Here is a 21,012-nt window from a genome sequence, read left to right as displayed (position 1 = left end):
TTTCTGGTGGTAGACAATGCAGAAAAAGGAACACCAGCACACACACATAAGTGATATGTTTCCTGGTCACCTCTATGTACCATTAAACCTCACACAGCTAAGTTGGTGTGGACTTAGAAGTCAAAAAAAATGTACCTCGACAGCACCAGGCCTTGATCATTTCCTCACCAAAGTCTTCTCCAGCACGGGAACCTGCTGTTTTCTAGGTACATGTGGATTGTGTGACCAAAGAGATTTTCTGATTTGCAACACGGAGCATAAAATTCAGCGCTCTTGCTGCATAGTCCAGTCAAAACATTCCTTCCCTTATTAAACCTCACAGAGGCATGTGGATAACAAACCACTGCCTAGCAATCATACCTAACACACAAGGCTGTGCTATATATAAAGAAATCTGAAATGGACTCTGAGACACGAGACTAAGGGTTTGCACTCTAACACTTAAATTGCACCTCTTTCGGTCAAATTTTGCATTCAGCCTCCTGGCAAGAGGCACAACCAGAATAGGAAAAAAAAAAGACAGGAGGAAAAAAAAAAGGCATGATCAAGAACATTTAACTGGTCTACAAGATCATAAAAATATCATTAAATCACCTCCACTTAAATACAAACTACACCAGAATATAAGTTGCAACGTCATTTACAGATGAATTCTGATGGGAAAGATGAAATATAACCTCTGGTTATCTCGAACTGGAGCTTAATACAAAAAGCTGGGGAAATAAAAGGTTCATTCATAGACCATCAAGATAATATAACTGTGTGGTTCAAGAGCAGCCTTGCTGCAAATACTTTGAAAATCAGCTTACCCCAGTGCAGTTCTAAAAATAAAAAAAAAAAAAAAAAATTAATTTTAGGTTTCTTGAATTTCAAAAGTCTTTGGCAGTTCTCCTCAACTCAGTTAATCAACTAATACCTCCTAAGGGTTCTTCTGAGACATCTAAAAATCCCATTTTCATCGTATTCAAGGAATTACGACCTAGTCCTTATGCGTGGGATAAGACCCAGGAGTGAATCTATGAAACAGCACTTTGTTTGGCAAAAAGATAAATATATCCATTTGAAGAAACATCTTTGCAACTTTCTAATTTATTTTAACAGCATGCATCAGAAATAGTTCCGTTCAAAAAGAGAATGAGCAGGGGGAAATGTAATTACATGCTAAAAAAGGAAATAACTTCTCTGAGTCTACTCTGAACCTCCAAGGAACAATCTTCACAGCATGCTGAAGTCACAGACAAATATATAAATCCTTATATTAATATTCACTAGAAACCATATACCATTATGCAGTATGCATTACACCCAGAGATTTCGAAGTACATTATCAACTAAGGCAATATCCCCGTTCCATATGACATGAGCATTCCTACACTGATTTTCAGTGCAGATAAAAGGAAGATGAAACTGTTTTTTCTATTTCTTAACTAAAGAAAAGTCATTCACTGTGGTCTCACATTCTGAAAACAAGTGTTTGCCAAATGGCATATGGAGGACAGCAGTGGGCAAACTCCCTTGAACCAAACAAGTAGATCTGGAAAGGCCAGGAAAAGAACTCAGTAATGGCTATCTCCTATGCCATACACTGCACAACTTCTTAACAGGTATCATCAGTTTCACATTTAAATGACTCCACTGTCACATAATCCAGCATCATTCAAAATACTTTGTCATTCTCCTATCAGACAGCTATGAATTAATGGGACAACACCCAAAGCTGTTCATAGCAACTCAGTCATCAATTAACTGACGTTTTAAATTAAATTCTGTCAGGCTGTGAAATCTCTCTACCTAGAAGTTCAGGGAAGGTTTTTTTAAAAGCAAGCATTTTAACCTTTCATTCCTACAACAGGCTTCATATGGCCAACCTTGACTTCAGAAACAAACTGTACAAATCTCTGAAGCCCAAACGAGGAGTCCTCCAGCTCTCCACCATACTGCAAGTGTGACAGGAATATTCAAGGCACCTTTTCTGACTCACTCCTGCAGCTCATTTGGCTGATGTAAATACACAGTGATAACCTGGGTCCACAAGAGGGCTTTAAGATCAATTAGGAACACATCTGAAGTGCCATAGCAATGAAGTGATAAAATTAAACAAATATTAGAACACCGTGCTATCAGATGTGAACTGGTTTACACCATCAAGGGCCAAGGCCATGTGTTCTCTGAGTCTGTCCCAAACCATAAGACAAGCTGTCCCCCATCCCATGCTTGGGCAAAATGAAGGAATCTGAGGAAGAATACAGACAGCACTGCCTTCCTTTGCCAAAACCTCACAGAAACATCTCTTTGGGTGGTCCATATGCACTGGTCTTCATTTCTAAGGATGGTATGCACCAGGGAAATACACAAGAGGAAACAGGTAGGCTGCTACAAAATGGCCTTTCATGACTATTGTGCACTCCTGGTATCAAACTTACTCCTGCAGGGTATTAAATGGGGGAAAACTGCTCACAAACAGGAAGTACCTGTCACACAAGTTCAGCCTTACAGTTTTTTACATGTAATATATAACCAACTGCAACGTTTTCCTGTGTCAATTAAAAACATTCTCTGCAAAACTCATAACATGGTGTATAAACACTAAATACACTTAGCAATACATTTACATATAGAGCAATATTTTGGGACTCTTTTCTGTCCCTTACTGTGTCAAGTGGTTTGGTGGTCCAATTCCTCAGAACATCTGTTAGCCACGCAAAAACCACCATCATAATTTGGAGTTTATTGGCAGCCTGAGGAGGGAGGCCAATGATTAACTAGCATGAGGAATGAATTGCCCTCAGAATCCTGGAAAAGTGTCATTCTGCAATGCAGCTGAGGCAGATTGGCAGAAGTTGCCTGCACTAAACCTGCCCTGACAACGAATGTTCCTATGCAGTGAAAGTGATCAAAAAAACATGAATACAGCTTTTCTCAAGGAGCCACACAAGCAGAAGGCAAACAACAGTTGACTTCAGCACATGTGTCCAGGTCCTATTGTATCTCTTCTTAATTCAGTTCCAATAAAGCCAAAGACACGGCATATGAACAGCTAGAGAGAAACGTTCTCAGAGGGCACCCATATTAGTAATAGCCACATCTGCTCAGAAAACCCACAGCCTGTTAACTTTCACTGTCTGGACCACTTTGGACAGCAAATCTAGAACTGACACAGGCTCCTGATGCTGTGTGCAGATCCCACATCTTCATTAATTCACTTTTTTTTACTACAAAGACAGTGACAAGCTGATGGATCTTTATTTTAGGAGCCATGGAAAGAGATAATGTTTTGCTGTCATTGCAAGTACTGCAACATAAATATATTGCATATAAAATGCAAGCATTTATATATAAATATTGCCAGGTAAAGTATTGGAGGATCTGTGACTCAAGACCAGATTCTGCTGGTATTGGACTGTATTTGGAGAACAGTCTTAACTCAGAACTCGTAAGTCATATTCAGCCCACATTTGTTAAGTAATTAAGTTATTCAGCATTTAATTAGAAAATATTTTATAGGGTAAGCTACTTTTTTCTGTGTATGATGCTTGTTTCCACTTAGCATTTAGAGATAATGGTCCATGCTTTGAAGCTTGTTTGTTTCATAATACATAAAAAGTTCCGTATAAAGGATAATTAGCATATATGTAAAACTGGCTGCATAATGATTACTTGCAATTAAGGAATCATTTTAATAATGAACTTAGGGGAAAATTCATTAGCCTCACAGTTTATTTTGTTAATATCCTAGAGATGATGCTCCACTGGGATAAAAGTTATATTAGTTAGGACTCCTTGAACTTCACAAACTTCACATTACACACTTAAGAGCACAACAAAGAGTTACACTAGCTTCAGTAATACTGGAATTAATAATGTAACAAATACATAGGACAGCAGATCAAATACTATTTTGAAATAATTGTGACTCCACCAATGTTCATTTTAAAATATTGAAACTACTAGTTTCAATAGTTAGTAATTTAGTGAATAATTTAATTCTCAAATAAAGTATTTCCATCTCCTACTGTACCTCCCAGTATCAGTATTTTAAATAGCACAGATGCTAAACCTGAAACCTTTAATAGAAATAAAGAAACTAAATTACATGACTGCTTCAAAACTAAATACAAATAAAACTGAGTCAATTGCACCTGCTACATCACTTGAAATATTATTTTAGTGTCCTAAAGTACAAATATATTTATCTAGGCAATTATCAACAGCTTATTCCTGCAGAATCTATGCACTGAGAATAATAGGGCCTCAGTATTTGTGCCCATCTGGCTTACAAAAAATGAAAGGTCACCTAGAAAAATGCAGCATCCATCAAGGGTTTTTTTGAAGCAGATATACTTGTACTTAAATAAATAATCAACATGCCTCATTACAGACTGAAAATTGACTAACTGCCACTTCTGCAAACAGTGCAAAATGAGAACAAGCTTGAAATCATCTTTCAGCACTTTGGTTGATGGTACCACTGGATGGGATACTCTGCCATGTACAGACCATAACTCAGGAGCCCACAGCCTGTACCAGCCACTTCACGGTGAGCTCCATCCTGGAAAGGCAGGATGCAAGGCTGGCCACCCATCCTTCCCTGCAAGCTCATCCAGTCATCCTCTGCCAATGCAAGGAACTGCTCCAGTCTCAGTCTGTCTGTCTGGGACTCTTCTCTAACACCTGTCATGAAGGACTCAATCCACAAAGACTACTGGATGCAGATAAACACGGAAAAAGCCACAGTATGGATTTTCATTACCGATTAATGGATTCATAATGGATTCTTCACCAGTGAAATGGATTTTCATTACTAGTAGCACTTGAATTGATTTAAACAAGACTAGACAGCACATACGTAGAGAACCATGCCACCTGAGAAAGGCAGCACACAGGATGATTTTGCTTCTACAGCTTTTTTTTCCTAGCATTCCCAAACAGTAACTAATATATTAGGCAATAACTATTAGGGATTTAATAAAATCCAAGTCCACAATTTGATTTGGTGATGCTACCACAGGCAACAGGCTGGGTAATCCACAACAGAAGGCAGTAATAGTTGTAAAATTAAAATTTATCCTAGGGAAAAATAAAAGAGCCTTGAAGCAATTTCTTAAATTGTTCTGAGTCAACTGGCCTGTTTGGATTTTTGGCTTGTTTCAAATTAGAAGCTCTGAGGCATTCTACAGAAAAGGCAAGGTTGCCTGTGCAGCTTGTCTGACCTCCACAGCTAACCCTTAGCCTACCAGGAGCAGCACATTCCAAACTCCCATTTATCACTTGTTTTTACCACCATAAATTGCTTTTCATGCTATAAAACAACAGGTTATAATCCAGTAAAAATTTCAGAACTCCAGAAAGTTTATTCAAGCTTAGGTATCAATTTTAAACATCCTACCACCCCACCAAATTTGGTTATTATAAGAGTTGGTTTCAACAGCTGTAATTCATAAGTGAAGTGCCCTTGCTACAGAGAAAAGTGAAGCAGCATTTGGTAGCAAAGTTTGATCCTACATAAATAGCATTGTACAGACTAGCAGACTATGTCTAAACAAAGCATTCCATTGACCCTGCCTGCTCTTTTTGAAACAGCTATTTCATCCTGTTACTCTACTTTCATTAACACATTTTCAAACTAATGCTGAAGTACAAAAACACTACATACGTATGAATTTCAGATTTAAGTTCTACTCTTAGTTCTCCCTTTCCATACCCAGAGAAACTCCACTGGCTTTCGACTTCCTCTAGGAGTGATCCTAGATCTGCATAATAACTGAAACGCTAACTGGGTCTGTTCAGCTGAGATACATTAGTACCGTTTTACAGCATGCTATTGCTTTTGAATGCATTCATAATACTCGGAAGCAATTCTGCTTAGAATGTTAGTACAGTAGGAAAGTAGGTAAAATAAGAAAAAAGTCCAAGTATTCTTCTATATGAGGTTAAAAGAAACCATTTACAAATTTCAGGGAGCTATCCACTTCCCACCCCTTCCATTCTCTGCTTCTCTCATACCTAGACACACCCATATTCACCCCCACATACTTTATTTAAAAGGCACTACATTTACATGATCTCCCCAAATGGACAAACCCCCTTATATTTAGGGTAAGAAAACAGTCCATGGGAAAGTAAACACCAACTTGTCTGGTAGATGCACTTTCAGAGTAAGAAATTTTTTAAGGGTTACATTTCTAAAGACGCTTTTCCAAGTGTCTGCCTGAAGAGGCAGAACTGTGCTGGTTCTGTCTGTCAGTTGCCACTGTCACAGCTCAGAGTGTGCAAGCTCTAGTTTGACCCTTCTGGGAAAAAAAGTACAATTAGAAACACATAAAAGGAATGATTTAAACATCTCTGTTTAGCACGCTGGCTAAGCTGATGTGTAGGTGTCAAGTGAAACAAAAAGATAAAGAAAGTTTCTAAAGGGGTTTGTGTGTTCCAGATAAAAGCACAGACCTTTCAAGACCCAGCTTTTGAAGTAGGCTTCCCAGGGCTCAAACACAGACAAGACTAAAACATATCTTCATTTCCTCTGACCTGTAAGTATTTAAAGATCAAGTAACTGAGGAACAATGCAGTTAAGCATCTTCATGCATCTGTCATCTATCTCCAAGCACCTTGAAGTTGTACTTTTTATCACATTCATATTCTAATATGAAGTATTACAGCATCACAGACAGCTTGAGACATAAGCATTGGTTCAGCTCAGTTTTCTGATACAGCACCTTGCCAGCAATGCCACACCAATAATCAAATCATACACGTGCACAAAGCTGGCCTCCAAAAGACAGGACAGGATTTTGCACAGCATCTGAGTGACTGTGAACTGCAGACTCCAGACTGTAAACAGGTAAAAGAGAAAGAGAAGCGTATGAAATTTCAGTTATACACCTTTTTATCTGAGCCGTGACAGACAAGGAAAAACTGTTTCAGTAAGAGAAGTTTGACATGACATTACCAGATGGTCACAGCTCTTAAAGCAAGAATTGGTACACACTGTGCAGACACACAGTAAGAAACATCTTAAAGGAGTTACCATCATTGCTCTTAGTCCTAATTTTCCTTTTTTCAAAATATTTTCTGTTTCTGTTTTTGAATTATTTCCAGTAATACTATTACTATTAATATGATTACCAGATGAAAGAACTGTGCAGATGACATCTTTCAGAAACCTACACAGATTACTTGATGCAGTTCAGCAGTCAAAAATATCTTCATGACCTTCCAGTCAAACCCCACATCAAGCATTCATTTATGTTTGCCGCAGGGATTTAAGTAAAGCTTTGTTTACAAAATCCTCTTTGTCAAAGGCTAACACTGATAAATCCAACATCAAAAATTCGTAGTTTTTCAGATGTGAGAAACACCAAGAAGTCTGTGAAAACCACACAGTCACAGAGAATGAAGATTTTGTTTGTTAGGTCCCCAATATGAGAAAATGAATTAAATTTCAATGGCCTCCTGGAGTGAATTGAAGAAGTTAGCTACCAACCCAGGTTCTCCCCATTCTCACTAAAACACATGAATTTGTAGACAATGCATTAAAAGGCGAATTCATCAGATGCCAAGAGCTGTGATGACAACCATTGCCTCTTCTGTCCCTCCACACTGTCATTTTCACCTATGTAATATTAAATGTATGGTAGTAGTGTGCACTAACCAACTGCACAAGGAATTGTGAGCCATTGTTTTCATTCTGGGTAAAGAAAACATACATTTCCCTAGTATTTCCTTTACCTTTGAAAGAACATGAAATAATTTTCAAAGTTTTTCATGTAAACCTTTGTCTTACTAAAATGAAAGAATCTTAATAGTATCCTTTTCTGCTGAATGGATTATGACAATAAGACCTATTTTTATTTCAACAGTTGTACAGGATGTACTTGCTACCAGTGATTATGCATTAAACACTTGCAACAGCAGATTTATGGCAGGGTAATCCTCTAATGATCCCAATGGAGAACAGTCCATGTGATTAATACAGATTGATGTGCAGTTCTACGACAGTCTATGTGAATGCTGAATTCACAAAAAAGGTGACAATGTGCCCAATACATAAAATGGAAAAATAAGTGTCAATCCCCTTTCCTATATTCACGAAGAAGATAAAAGGACTGTTGAAGGTGGAAGAGCTGGATGGCACCCACATATATTGGGTGTTACTATCCTTTTAACCATTACTTGTGCAAGAGTTGCACAAGTGCTTATCAATATCTGTTGGGCAGAAGACCAGTGGGAATACAGTTACTCCTTAGTTTGCTGGTTTTTATCTCACTGTCCTAGGAATCAAGCTCCTTCTGTGATAATCCTTGACATGACAGATTTGGTGCATACAGGGAACTGCTTTTGACTGAATAAACAGCAGTACAGAATCCCAGAATCAGCCAAGTAGGAATGGCCCACAGTGGCTCATCTGAGCCAACCTCCCTGCTCAAGCAGGGTCATCCTAGAGCACATGGCACAGGATTGCTTGAACCAGAGGGTTCTTGAGTATCTCCAGTGAGGGAGACTCCACAGTCTCTCTGGGCAATCTGTTCCAGTGCTCAGTCACCTGCACAGTAAAGTTCTTCTCATATTCAGGTGGAACCTCTAAGCACACTGAGCCATTCTTTCTGAAGGCATCTTCAGAAATCCAGCACATGAGACAAACAGTCCATACAGGTTTTTCTAAAGGGTCTGAGATTAGATAGGTAACTGCATCCCTTTAAACAGTCCATAAAGACCTGCCCATATTGCTTGTCTTTACAACAACAACAAAAGAAAACAAAAACATCATCAACTACCAATAAAATAAGTAAAATACTTCCTTTAACCATGTTTGCCTTTTAAGGTGAACAGTGCAGTGAAAAGGCTAGGTCTGAAAACAAGCCTATTACATCACTATCTTAGGCAGCCACTGAAATTCTGAAGAACCTGATGACTGATCTTATGGACTGCACTTTCTCATTCTTCCAACTTTCCTGATTGCTCCAATAAAAAGAAATTATTTCCTGTGGTAGCGCCACACACTGCAGTTGTTCAAAGAAACCAATCTTCTGTCAATTCCCAGAAAATCATCAATCTGTAATCCTCTGTCTGTTCTTAGTTCCTGACCAGTATCTTTTCCTCTAGAAGCTGAAGTATCAGAATGTCAATAATTCAGGGGTTTTGGATCCTAAATTCACAGCTCTTCACTACGGCAGATGTTTTCTTTCACTAAAGCTGAAATGATCTTCAAATATTATACCTCGGGCAAGCACAAGGCAAACAACCAGACACAATTTTCTTTTTTATGAAGAAAAGTAATAGCTTGATCAGTCAAGAAGAAAAGCTTCAATATATCATTCATTCCACACTCTTACCTGAAAAACTTGTACTTCTCCAGCTTTTTATCCCTTAACATCATCAGTAACTCCAGACGTGACAACCTATGAAAATCATATCTATTCCATTTTATGGGCTACTATTATATGTACCAAATTATAAAATTATGTTTCTTTTCCTGTAACACTCGAATTAGTTAAATGACATACTACTTTATCTTTGTCTCATATCAATTGATCTCTGTTGCCTTGGAGGTCCAGAATCCAGTAGCTATGGTGAAGAACAGGCCTAATCTTTGGACAAAAGTGTCTGACTGGCCCAGCAACAAGGAATCCTGCACACTGTACTGCAAACACTGGACAAAGCGTCCAACACCCCACTGTGAAAGAAGAAGGGTTTTTACCTAGAACTTGTCACCACCCTGGCATGTATCATAAAGGTCAAAAGGAGTATCTGTCTTTTATCCTGTCTCCTGCTCAACACTTTTGATTCTTGTCCTTGGGCACTCAGGCCACTCCACACAGTGTGGAGAGAATATCCACTGGCAGGGGCTCAACTTCAGCATCCTCCTCTTCACACTGCTGAGCTGCTGCATGACAAAGAGAGTGAGAAGCCAGCACCAGCACTGCTCCACTATACATGCTTAAAGTGCTCATTTATCTTCCCTGGTGACATTCCTGCTCCTTAATAGGGTGCTTTAAACAGAAGAAGAAACATCAGGATGTCCTAATCAGTGAGAATGATTGACTTTTGCCTCTATATTCCATGTACTCTTACACTGCTCTTTTTTCCTCATCTGTTCTGCTTTTAGTGTATCCAAAGAAAGCCCAGTCTTTTCCTCTCTGAAGCTCTAGATAAAAAGTAGGTGTTTGGGTTTTATTCCATTTCAAAGGGGTGGTGTTTCTCATGTCACTTCCCTGCTCTTAGTGCTGCAAGCACCACTGGGGAAGATCTAAGCAACCACTCCTCTTTAACTTACAGCTTCCAAGGAATCAAACGAAGCAGCTGCAAGTGAAAAGGGAGAAGCAACTCCACAGTACAAAGACCACCAGCAACCTACTAAGCAAAATTTGAGAGCAAATGAATTTAAAAATTAAGCACTGGAATTGATTACTTTTTATTTCGGTGACTACAAATTAGCAATCTAATGTAATTACAACTAGATGTTACTGTAGAAGTGTATCTCCTCTGCAGTATGATTTTAAGGCCACAACAGCCATAAAGTGGAAAAAAATTAAGTTTAATTAATGCTATTGGGGGACCTTCACCTAAACAAAGAAATTCACAGTTCAGATTTAAATGAAAATTTTCAGGCAAAAGCAGTCAAATAATTGGTTTTGCCATAGAAATCCTGATGAGCAGTTAGAGGAGCTTTTTTCCTTTCCATTTACACCTCCTGGCAGAAATCAGAAATTAACATGATTTTATTTCAGGCTGATGGGAAGAGTGTAATGAATATAAATCTCACAGTTTCTTCTTCATAAAAAAGGCACAGCAGCATAGCCTGCATCAAGTGCCTCTGATATCACCAGGGAAAAAAAAAACAACCTCTTTTCACCATAAAGGAAACAACATCAGGCTCATTGGTAATCAATTCTTTTACAGAGACATAATCAGACTTTAAACACATTAAGGACACTTGGTATTATCACAGGAACGAAAATGTGGCAGGAAAAGTGCTTGTGATCATGTTCTCCCTTCATGCTTTCTGATACGAATTAAGAAAGTCAGTAGAGCTATTCAATCTAAATGAGAAAGAAATCATCTGTCAGAATGAAAACTGAAAAAAAGATAATACCATTTACAAATTTGAAAAAAATCTAACAGATTTCAAGTTAGTTGGCTTGTTATAATCCAGGGATTTAAAATACTCCTTAAGCCACTCTTCAAATCAAAAAAGTGTCCTTATTTCTTCCTGAAGATTTCAGAGAATGTAATATTGATCCTCTTGAGAGACAACAAAAATAGAACACACACTCAGCGTCCACATGGACCAGAACCATTAACAAAGGTGATACTTTAAACCATGTGTGATTATCTCCTCACTTATTAAACTCCTCTGTTCAGCTGACGGAACGTCATGCATTAGCAAGGGGCTTTTTTTACCGTGATGTTTGTAACATGGTGCTTATCCATATTATCAACAAATCTGCGAAACCCAAGCTTTACTACTCCAGCTGCCTTCTACATGCACAGCATGAGCAGTCATTGACACAAGAAAGTACTGAGCTGGCACCAGGCACACAACCATGTAGCCAGCACTGACACACACCGAGTTTAAATAGTGCCATACCATTCCCAACAGTGCAGCGCCAGTATCAAAGGCATGGACATAACTGAAATGCCATAGTCTATGTCTCTAAAGCTTCTGAATACCTCTATATAAAATTACAGTTATGTTGACATGCCACCTGTTAGGCCAAAGAAAAACTGAGTAACATTGTGCCCTTGTCAGGCCACCTTTCACTGCATGTCCTCCTGACATTTTTCCTCTTCCCCAGCACACCAGCCCTGCTGTGTGACTCACCATGGTGCGTGCTCGAGGCAGGGCAGAGCTGGGTGATGTTTGCTGGCAGCCTGCAGTGGCCTTGGCTCAGGCAGCACATTGCCTCACCCAGCCAGGGCGCGCTCCCTGGGCACGCACGGGTCCCGCCAACCCGCCGGCCGCTCCGCGCTCTCCCCGAGCGCTGCAGCTCCTCTCTGCTGCACTGGGACACACTGACACGGGAAGGAAAAGGCTCCCTTAACTGCCATAGGGACTTCACTGGAAAAGAAGCTTCTAAAAAAATTCACAGTCCACATCTCATGTCTTTGAGTGACCAAGACAAAACTATTAAATTATACAGCTCCGTGACTCTTTTAATTGGTAATTTTTTCAGATTCTCATCTGTCAAAGCCGCTCTCACCTTCAGGAAAGGTGCGTATCTGTTGAAAATATCATGCTTTAATGTTCTTTATTTGCTTTTCAGTAAGTTCAAATATCACTGTAGCTTTGTTCTATTAGAAGACTGAGATTTTCAAAAGGGACCTGGAAGACAATATCAGATAACTACAACACAGAACAGGAGACAATTTCAAGGAAACCCCTTGACTTTTAATTCATTGGCTTTTTAAAGTTTTAAAAGTAATGTTACAGAGCATAAAAAAAAATCTTTACCTCTTATTGGTAATTGATGCTTTCTGATCTTTAGATACTTAGATGAGGCTGTTCACTTTTTAAAAAACTACAGTTTCTGACAGAGACATCTTGATAACCACAGTAAGTGCTCTATCTCCCCTAATTTATATTTTAGGAAAGAAAAAAAAAAACCATGAGAATTATAAGCTGTATCATTTTGCCCAGTAAATTTCAATGCCAGTTTGGAGAAATAATTTTTTAGGGCTGCAGGGAAGTTTTATGCTGTAACACAGAATTTTTGCTCCTGTACAAAGGCTACTAGCTAAGCTTACAATTGTAGTAACTTTTTTGCAATGTGGACACCTGTTCAGTACAAACTGAAGTAAGACAGGCTACTCATTTCACATAAACCACCAGCTGTTAGATGGTACCAGGATTCAGTGACTACTGACCTGGGACAGATTTGAACTGGTGACCCAGGAGTGGAAGACTGTATATCCAATTACAAACCCACATTTTAAAAACTTAACCTTTTTAATTGCATTCTAACCACAAAGACCTCAGTTTTAACAAATGGCCTCATTTCAGTGAAATGCAGGCCTATCTAGGAATTTTGTTCTTTCTAATTCTGCATTTTTATTGCACATGCACTTGGTTGCATTATAATGACAGAGGGTATTTCTTGACTTGCTAGCACACTCACCATACATGTAATAAGAAGGTGCAAGTCTTTAAAATCTGTTCCTAGAACTGAATGGAATTTACAAATTCTTTGCAGTATATAGTACCACTAAAAAAGAAGGTATTTAAGCAGAACTGAGATAAATTCAGCAGTTCTGAGCTCTTGGAGGACATGGGGTTGACTAGTATGTATTAGCGGATGGTTTTCATTAAATATGCAGAACCAAAAGACTAACTACCTGCAAAAGCTAGGAACAAGCTGACCAGAAGAGCAGAGACATGGCTTGAGAAACACAATAACTGAAAGAGGCTGTAACATTTAACAAGTCTGGATGGCCCTCTTCCCCTGGTTTCTGCAGTGAAAGAAACATGGCAACTGCACTGTGTAGGATGACTGTTTACTGGGGAAGAATGGAGAGGAAGGAAAATCTCAAGAAAATAGTGGTAAATACCAGCAGCTTTCTACTAGTAGTGAAGGTCTAAATGTTGAGGGTACATCTATTTATCTATTTATGACTGAAGTGTCATAGAGGCACAGCACAGACTGCTCTACTCAGCCTGCTAGATTTTAAGCTATCTTGATCATCTTTTGTAACGCCTAGATATAATCTAAGCCTTCTGCAAAGTGTTCTCCACTCTAACTTAGGTAGTTCTGGAACAAAGGCAAAGAGACAGGAGACTTCAAGTCTGATTTCAACTCTAGAAAAGCACAGAAGTGGAAACACTTTTGTAAATACAGAAAACGGCACCTTAGATTGTAGAATTACATGTTTACTGAATACAGGGTCTTTGCAAGTGTTCTGAGCTAACAGTTAACATGGTCAGGCAGGCCTAAGAACAATCTACAAGAAAAACAGCAGCAGAGGAGAAGCAATATGCAGCAAACAGCAGCAGATGGAAGAGCAGTAGAACCAAAGATCATGAAATAACCTCCCCCCCTACAAAAAAAGCCCAAATCCACAGACTTTACTCTTGCAGAGAGAAGCTCATGCATCCCAGTATTTGAGGATTCATTTGCTCACAACATTTCTTCAATACAATACGTAATACACAATGCACAGAAGAAAAAAAAAGCAGCAGTCACTGGATTTGGATATGCTGGGGATGGAAAAGTACTACCAGTACTACTTCTTATGGAAGACATTAAAACAGCAGCAATGTGAGTCTAAGATCTGGAGTTTTCAATGAGACACACCACCTGCAAAAGGAAGTCATGGGATTGCTCAGAGGAAAAGTTTTCAGTTAGCCATTAACCACAAAGCAATGAATTAGTCTGTAAAAAAACCTGTAGGCTCAGCCCCTTGATTCTTTAAAGATCCTTTACATTTATAGTGTCACATGAATGTTAACAACTACCCTAAATCACAGGACTTTTACTTGGACTTAAAAAAAAAAAAAAAAAGCAAACCAAACAATTTATGTGTATTCTGACCCATTTAAGCGTAACTCCAGAGCTTCTCTGTATCTTGAGGCAGATATAGTGAAACTTGCATATTCATTGTGTAAAATCATTAGCTTTTCTGTAAAGCACAGATTAAAAATTGCTTGCTATTGCAGAGGAGCCTGGGTCTAACCTAGCACCATAAAGCTTGCATGATATGTCTGTGCAAAAAAATCACTTACTCTCATTACACTGCCCTTCTGCTGGCTTCACTGAAGTTAAAATAGTTATGATTGGGACTTGACAGAGTCACAAACAAATGTGAGGTGAAAGCAAGCCAGGCCAGCAAGTAAACTCACTGAATTATATGAGTATCTTTAAAAATCAGAAGTAAGAGGTAGATTTTAATTCAAAAGGAAGACTGCAAGGTTATTAAAATATGAAAATATGTTGACTGATTCACAGGCACATAAACACACACAGACACACAAATATACATACACACAGATATACCCTGAAGCATAAAAATAGGTTTGCCAAAGCACCTGATACCACACATTGTCTGCAGCCTATTTTCCTGCACATGTATTTCCTCCTTGCAGAGCCTGGCAAGTAGACTACAGAATGAAAGGCTTTGTAAATTTCTCAAGGTAATGAAAGAAATCTTAATCCACACAGCTCCTTTCAGATAGGAAAATTCCCATTTGAAATGACAGCTTGCATCACGCTGAGGCAATTTACAGGTGACAGGATACTGTGTTAGCTCCCCAAAGAGTATAATAAGTTAAACTGCAATTTGGTCTTAACTATCAGCCAACTGCTGCAAAGGGAATAAAAGGACAAGCCAAGTAAAAGTAAAACTGCACACAAGAGGGGAACTGCAGGATCAGAAGCAGCAGCGTATGGTGCACCAGCACTAGGAGCACACAGCCAGCTCTCACTCCAGGTCCTAAGTGAGTCCTGTCTGGGGCTGCTGTCCTTGTGACGGTGGGATTGGCAATCAGGGACGGGATCTGTGCTCCCACCCAGGCTGGCAGCACTCCCACCCACCTGTTCACCAGCCCCCACTGCCCCTACATGGCCACCTTGGCACGCTTCACACAGGGCAGTTTTACACCATACGGTTTTACAGCACATTTCTAACACTGCTCTCGCAAGCTCCCACATTAGTTTGCTCACTATTTGACCTTTCAAACTGTGAGTATTTGTTGGAAAGCTACGTTCCTAAAACATGATGATAGGCACACATATGATACAGGGAATTAGGGATTAGGGATCATCTAATCAACCTCGGGAAGATGACCCAAAATCTTGAGCTTCTTTTTCCTCCCACCATATGTTTCTATCAGTCAGAAGTTTAAACAAAACCCACATGAACTTACACATCTCAGATACAAGTGCATAAACAAGTGGCACTTAGATTTTTTTCTTTAAAATCACACATATTGCAATATTCTATTAAGTATGCTCAACAATATTGCGTGGTTAATATCCTCTGTCAAGGTCTATTACTGGAACCAAACACTGCCATAAAAATATTAGGATGAATACACCACATTTGATTACATAGATAGCGTAAATGCGTGAAATCAAGTGTTGTTAGTGGTATGATTTAGCAAAGTTTATTTATAAATATATTTAAATCTTCAAGGGTCAGAGCCTCAAAACAAACTAAAAACCAAAACTACGAGCAGTTTGAATTATGGGTGCCATATTTATACCAAACATGAAGCAACTGCAAAAAATATTTCAGAATAATGCAAGAAACTCTAGGTTTGAACAGGTGAGAGTGAAACTCACCTATTTACACTGCTAATTTAGCTTTTAACCACAGGTCCTGCGACTGTCTGTACATTCCCCTAAGTCTAAATCCTGGCCATTGGCACAACCTGGACACATTTCCTATAATTAGGAGAAGAGTGGTCATTTGTCAAGCCAGTGTCAACTTGCACTCTGGGCCAGCAGTGAAGCAAGAGGAGACACATGACCTTTCCACTGACCTGAATGACAAGGTGATGACCTCTGCAGTCCAGCCCATAAAGGAAAGGGGACACTGTAAAATGGTCATTATGATTAATGGTTTTCTCAAGCTAGGCAAAAGGAGTAACTACTCAATTAAAAAACCCTCAGGCCCCAAATACTTAGCTTTATTACCTGTAGATATGAGATGTCTTTTTCAACTCCCAATCGTCTTTGCTCTAACTGAGATTTACATGGAAAAAATTCTCCTTGTATTTTAGGAATACAAATTAAACTTTTTGGATGAAGGTATACACAATTAAAATACAATCTACCTGCAAAGCAAAGGTGACTTCGTTAACTCTGTTATTCTGAACTTTGGGTTCCAGCTAGTGAGCTTTGCTGGTAGCATCCCAGTATTGCTTGCAAAAACTTGAATTCCAGGGAAGATGTTTCAGAAAAAGAAATCATTAACAAGCTTTAATTGTTAGAAAATTAAGCCTGATTTCTCAAGTTGTTGTCTAGTGAGGCAACTGTCTCTTATTGTGAAGGCATTAGCAATCTGTTCTGTCAGCCCAAAATGTTTGCTGTGCCAAAAAATTGAGCAATTCAGCATTATGAATTATCAACCTTTCTTTAATACAACACAGGCAAAGTTTATATATATTGTTGCTCACAAGTTCACAACCCAAGAAAGCAGTCAATAACTGCTTGTCAGGACATTGCTAATGTTACCTTTACATGACATGACACAATTTTGTAGGCAGAACTACCCTATTCCCTTTCAAAACTCCTCTAATCTGAGAAGGGATGGCAAATTTAAGAGACAAAGACCCAAATATCCCAGTAAAACACTGGGATATCCTAGTCACCAAAAGTTAACATCACCAATAACTGCAATGAACTGCAGAAGTTATGTCATTTGATGGTAAATAGAAGACATTCAACTCCTAATCTGAAGCCACAGGGCATTAAATTTGCATTGAATTTGCATTCACATCTGCTGTATTTCAGTACAACTTACTTCAGAATCGTATCTGATACACTTCTGTTCACAATTACTTAAGCATATTTTTTGGCAAGGAGGGTGAGCAGAGCACCTGTCAGCCTTCAGGGAACACTGGCTCACAGCATGATTGTATATTAAATGGTTTCATGGCCTAGGATAAGGTCAGGGATTCTGCCATTGATGGAACAGTATAACTGTTGTCAGAAAGCATACCCTACAACAAGAGTCCAACAACAACAGTCAACTTAATGACCATATGCAAATATCTAGGAGATATACAACTAGAAAAAAGGAAAAAAAAAAAAAAAAAAAAAGAAAAAAAAAACCCCACAAACAAACAAACAAAAATATACAAAATTAAATACAAATTACATTCTGTTAAGAATTCCAGAAGTACTCAGTAGAAATTCTCTGGAACTGCTGGAGAAATTACTATGACTGGGCACCCACTATTCACTTTTACTTAACAGTCAAGTATTTTTTTCCACCTTTTTCTTTAAGCCAGAGAGGCCACCATCCCTTCTGGATATATCCATGGAGATAACTGAGTTAGCAATTGCACAACTTAATTTTAAAAAGTTTACCTGGAGAGTTTAATGGAGACTCCATACACTGCTAAACTGAGAACACGGAATCACGAAATACTGCATTCAGTCCAGGAATTCAGTATTTCATTTCCTATGAGGCCAGTGTTTAAATTGTCACAGAAAAATGCTAAGCTCTCTACAAAAGCAAAGGTTAACTGATCACTCAGGACAGAGCTGGTTGGGACCAAGTTTGACAATGCTATGTACTATAAAATATAATTTATCCATTTTCTTTTTTAGTTTTATTTAATCTTGAGTGGTATTTATAGGTGATGTCAGGAGATACATTTTACAGTCTACTAACTAAAAGCAATTAATAACAAAGAAGTTCTTTGGAAAGAAAAGTGACATTTAGAAATCTGAACCCATAAAATGATAATGCAATTGTAGTGTCTTTATGCATAATCGCTCAAACTGAAAATGAAAATATTAAAGTGCAAATGTTTAATTCCTCTTATATGCAGTTAAAAATAGCCATTTCTTTCCTTTCAGAAAGATTTATTCATTATACGATTTTTTCTTAAAAGTCAGCTTTTTATCGCTGGACTATCTTCAGGCAATCTTTGCTTAAAAGGTTCCTCTTTAAGATTGCTGCCCTTATCAACTGCTCTCTCTTCTCTGTCTTGTCAGCCTTTATAAAAGTTTAAACCCCTGACATTTTCTGCTTCTTTTTTTATGTGTAGTTCCAAACCTGTCTATATGAATTGGCTTGCATATTGGATTAGAACTTCTCCATAAAAACTGGCTTCAGAGGGAAAAAGAATGTCAGAATTGTTTTCAACTGCTATGAGTCATTACTCAGTACTATTTTTCAGCCACCTGGTTTCTTCATTTTGGTGACTGAGTTCCTGCTCCCCGTTCTAAAGTCCTAAAAGCTTCTAAATTTTTCTCCTCAGGCTACAACAGAAGGACTGGAGGTAGCAGAAAACACATCTTGCTCTACTTTCACTAGCACCATCAGCTAGTGCTCATTTTTCATAAACATTGCATTATATGATGTTTTATTCCTCTTCCCCTTATAACTCTTCTAAGTGGAGCATTTATGGCTCATTTTGTGAATCAGCTCAGTTCTATCAATATGGCTGCAGATACATTTAACTATCACCACAAAGGACAAACAATGGCTGTAAATCCATTGTTCTTCCTTCCCAACCCCCACCAAGTTTTAGGTACAAAGCATTCCATGAACTGCTGATATGCAGACACTACTAAGAGATTTCACCCATCTAATCTGGCTAAAAGCACCCTCACCCATTTATATTTTTACTTTTAGAATAGTAGAAATAGCATCTCAAATCCAAATCTTCTACGTAGATACTCAAATCTTCAAGTTCTTAGACACTTCCAACCTCCGAAGAGTGTTCCCAGTCACAGGAATACAAATTCTGCAGCTCCGTAACTTCATACAAACCTTAAGAAAGCTGTATTTGTTTAATCACACTAGTGACACTCACCATCATTCTCTCCTCCAGGCATTGAGATCTCATTTTTAATTTTGTAATTGTGCAATTGTTTCAAGCTCACCTCCATTAGACAGCTCAAATATGCTGAATGTGTTAATCCTGCAGCATTCCCACAATCTAGAACCAACACAATATCCAGTTCTACGTTCATGTGGTTATCTGACATGTTCCTTTTTTTAAAAAGGGCATCACTTTATATTTGCCTGCTAAATTCTAGAAAAAATGAGATCATTTGTATTATTACAGCAATCAGTACCCTATGCAGTACTTTGACAGACACAATGAGCAATCCAAAGCTCTAACCAGTAAATAAGCCCCTTGAAACTAAAAGTAAAGCTGAAATAATATAAATATTTATGGCAGAATAGGCTCAGTCATATGTCTTCAAAGGCTTCAATCTCTCTATTAGAGATTTGCTTTAAATGTCTGCTGAGCATAAGACCCATTCATAATGCTAAGGGATTTGCTGGAGAAAGTACATTGGTACCATTTTAATAGCCTTTAGTAGACAGTTTTGACAGCGTTCCACATGAAACTTTACCTGCTGGATGGCAGAGCAGTACTTAGTCCTGAGTTTTATCAATCCATTCAAATTCAACATGTTTACCAACCGAGAACAGTCTCAGCTGCTGGGCACATGGAGTCCAGGCACGGAATAAAAATTTAAAAGCTTCTGAAAATGCCATGATCATTGGATTCTGGTCCTGATTTTTATGTTTTCCCTACAAATACTGGACATAACCTGAATTTTAACAGCATTTAAAAAATCAATTTACTATTAAAGAGTAGTAGTCAGATTTCAGTTATTTTACTCATTCAGTTAATGTACATATTTTCTCTTAAAAAGAGCAATAAAGTAGTACAGTAGGAAAAAAAATACTTTCTTTTCCTTTCTGTCTACTATTTCTCCCCGTCCAGTGCCCTGGAGACTGAGCATGTTACTTAATTGATTTAAGCCTGCTATATCCATATTTTCAAATCACAGTGCACAAATCAGGAGTGAAATTCAAATTTGAGTGAAACAGTAATGAAATATCACATCTGACAGCACTAGTTTATTTCTTCTCTTTTAATCCTATTCTGACTGGGAGGGGCAGGGGTGAGAAGAATTCCGCAAAATATAAAGAAAAGTGAAGTTTAACAAAAAGAATACAAAAGGATGGAAGGTTATATTGTGAACTCTCTAGCAGAACTACCATCCTCTTATACCATGCTCATACCGTGACTGACAAGAATTCTGCCAGCCTATAACTAGAGTTTCTAGGCACTTCCACACTATCAAAAAAAATAATAATTACTTGGACTACTAATGATTATCCACAACCAACTGAATGGAGACTTTTTACACTTCAAGAGAGCCTGTGTGTTTGACATATCTCTGGATGCAGTGCCTCCTCAGCCTGGATGTGAGAGGTAGTAAATCTTACCCTAATTCTTTATTAAAATATAATACAAAAGCATATGTATTCACAAATTGATGCAGAAGGGAGGGGGCAAAAAATAATCAAAGAGAGTGAAATTGT

At 38.3% G+C, this 21,012-nt stretch overlaps 1 protein-coding gene across 1 annotated transcript in view; it reads right to left on the bottom strand.

Moving 5' to 3' along the window:
- COL25A1 (collagen type XXV alpha 1 chain) overlaps positions 1-21,012 on the bottom strand; it is a 295,280-nt gene that overhangs the window by 201,332 nt on the left and 72,936 nt on the right. The window lies entirely within an intron of this gene.

This window comes from Cyanistes caeruleus, chromosome 5, assembly GCF_971803275.1.
Source record: "Cyanistes caeruleus chromosome 5, bCyaCae1.hap1.1, whole genome shotgun sequence".
Classification (NCBI taxonomy): Eukaryota; Metazoa; Chordata; class Aves; order Passeriformes; family Paridae; genus Cyanistes; species Cyanistes caeruleus.
The sequence above is the reverse complement of the archived record's forward strand: the minus strand, read 5'-3'. Positions and strand labels throughout refer to the sequence as shown.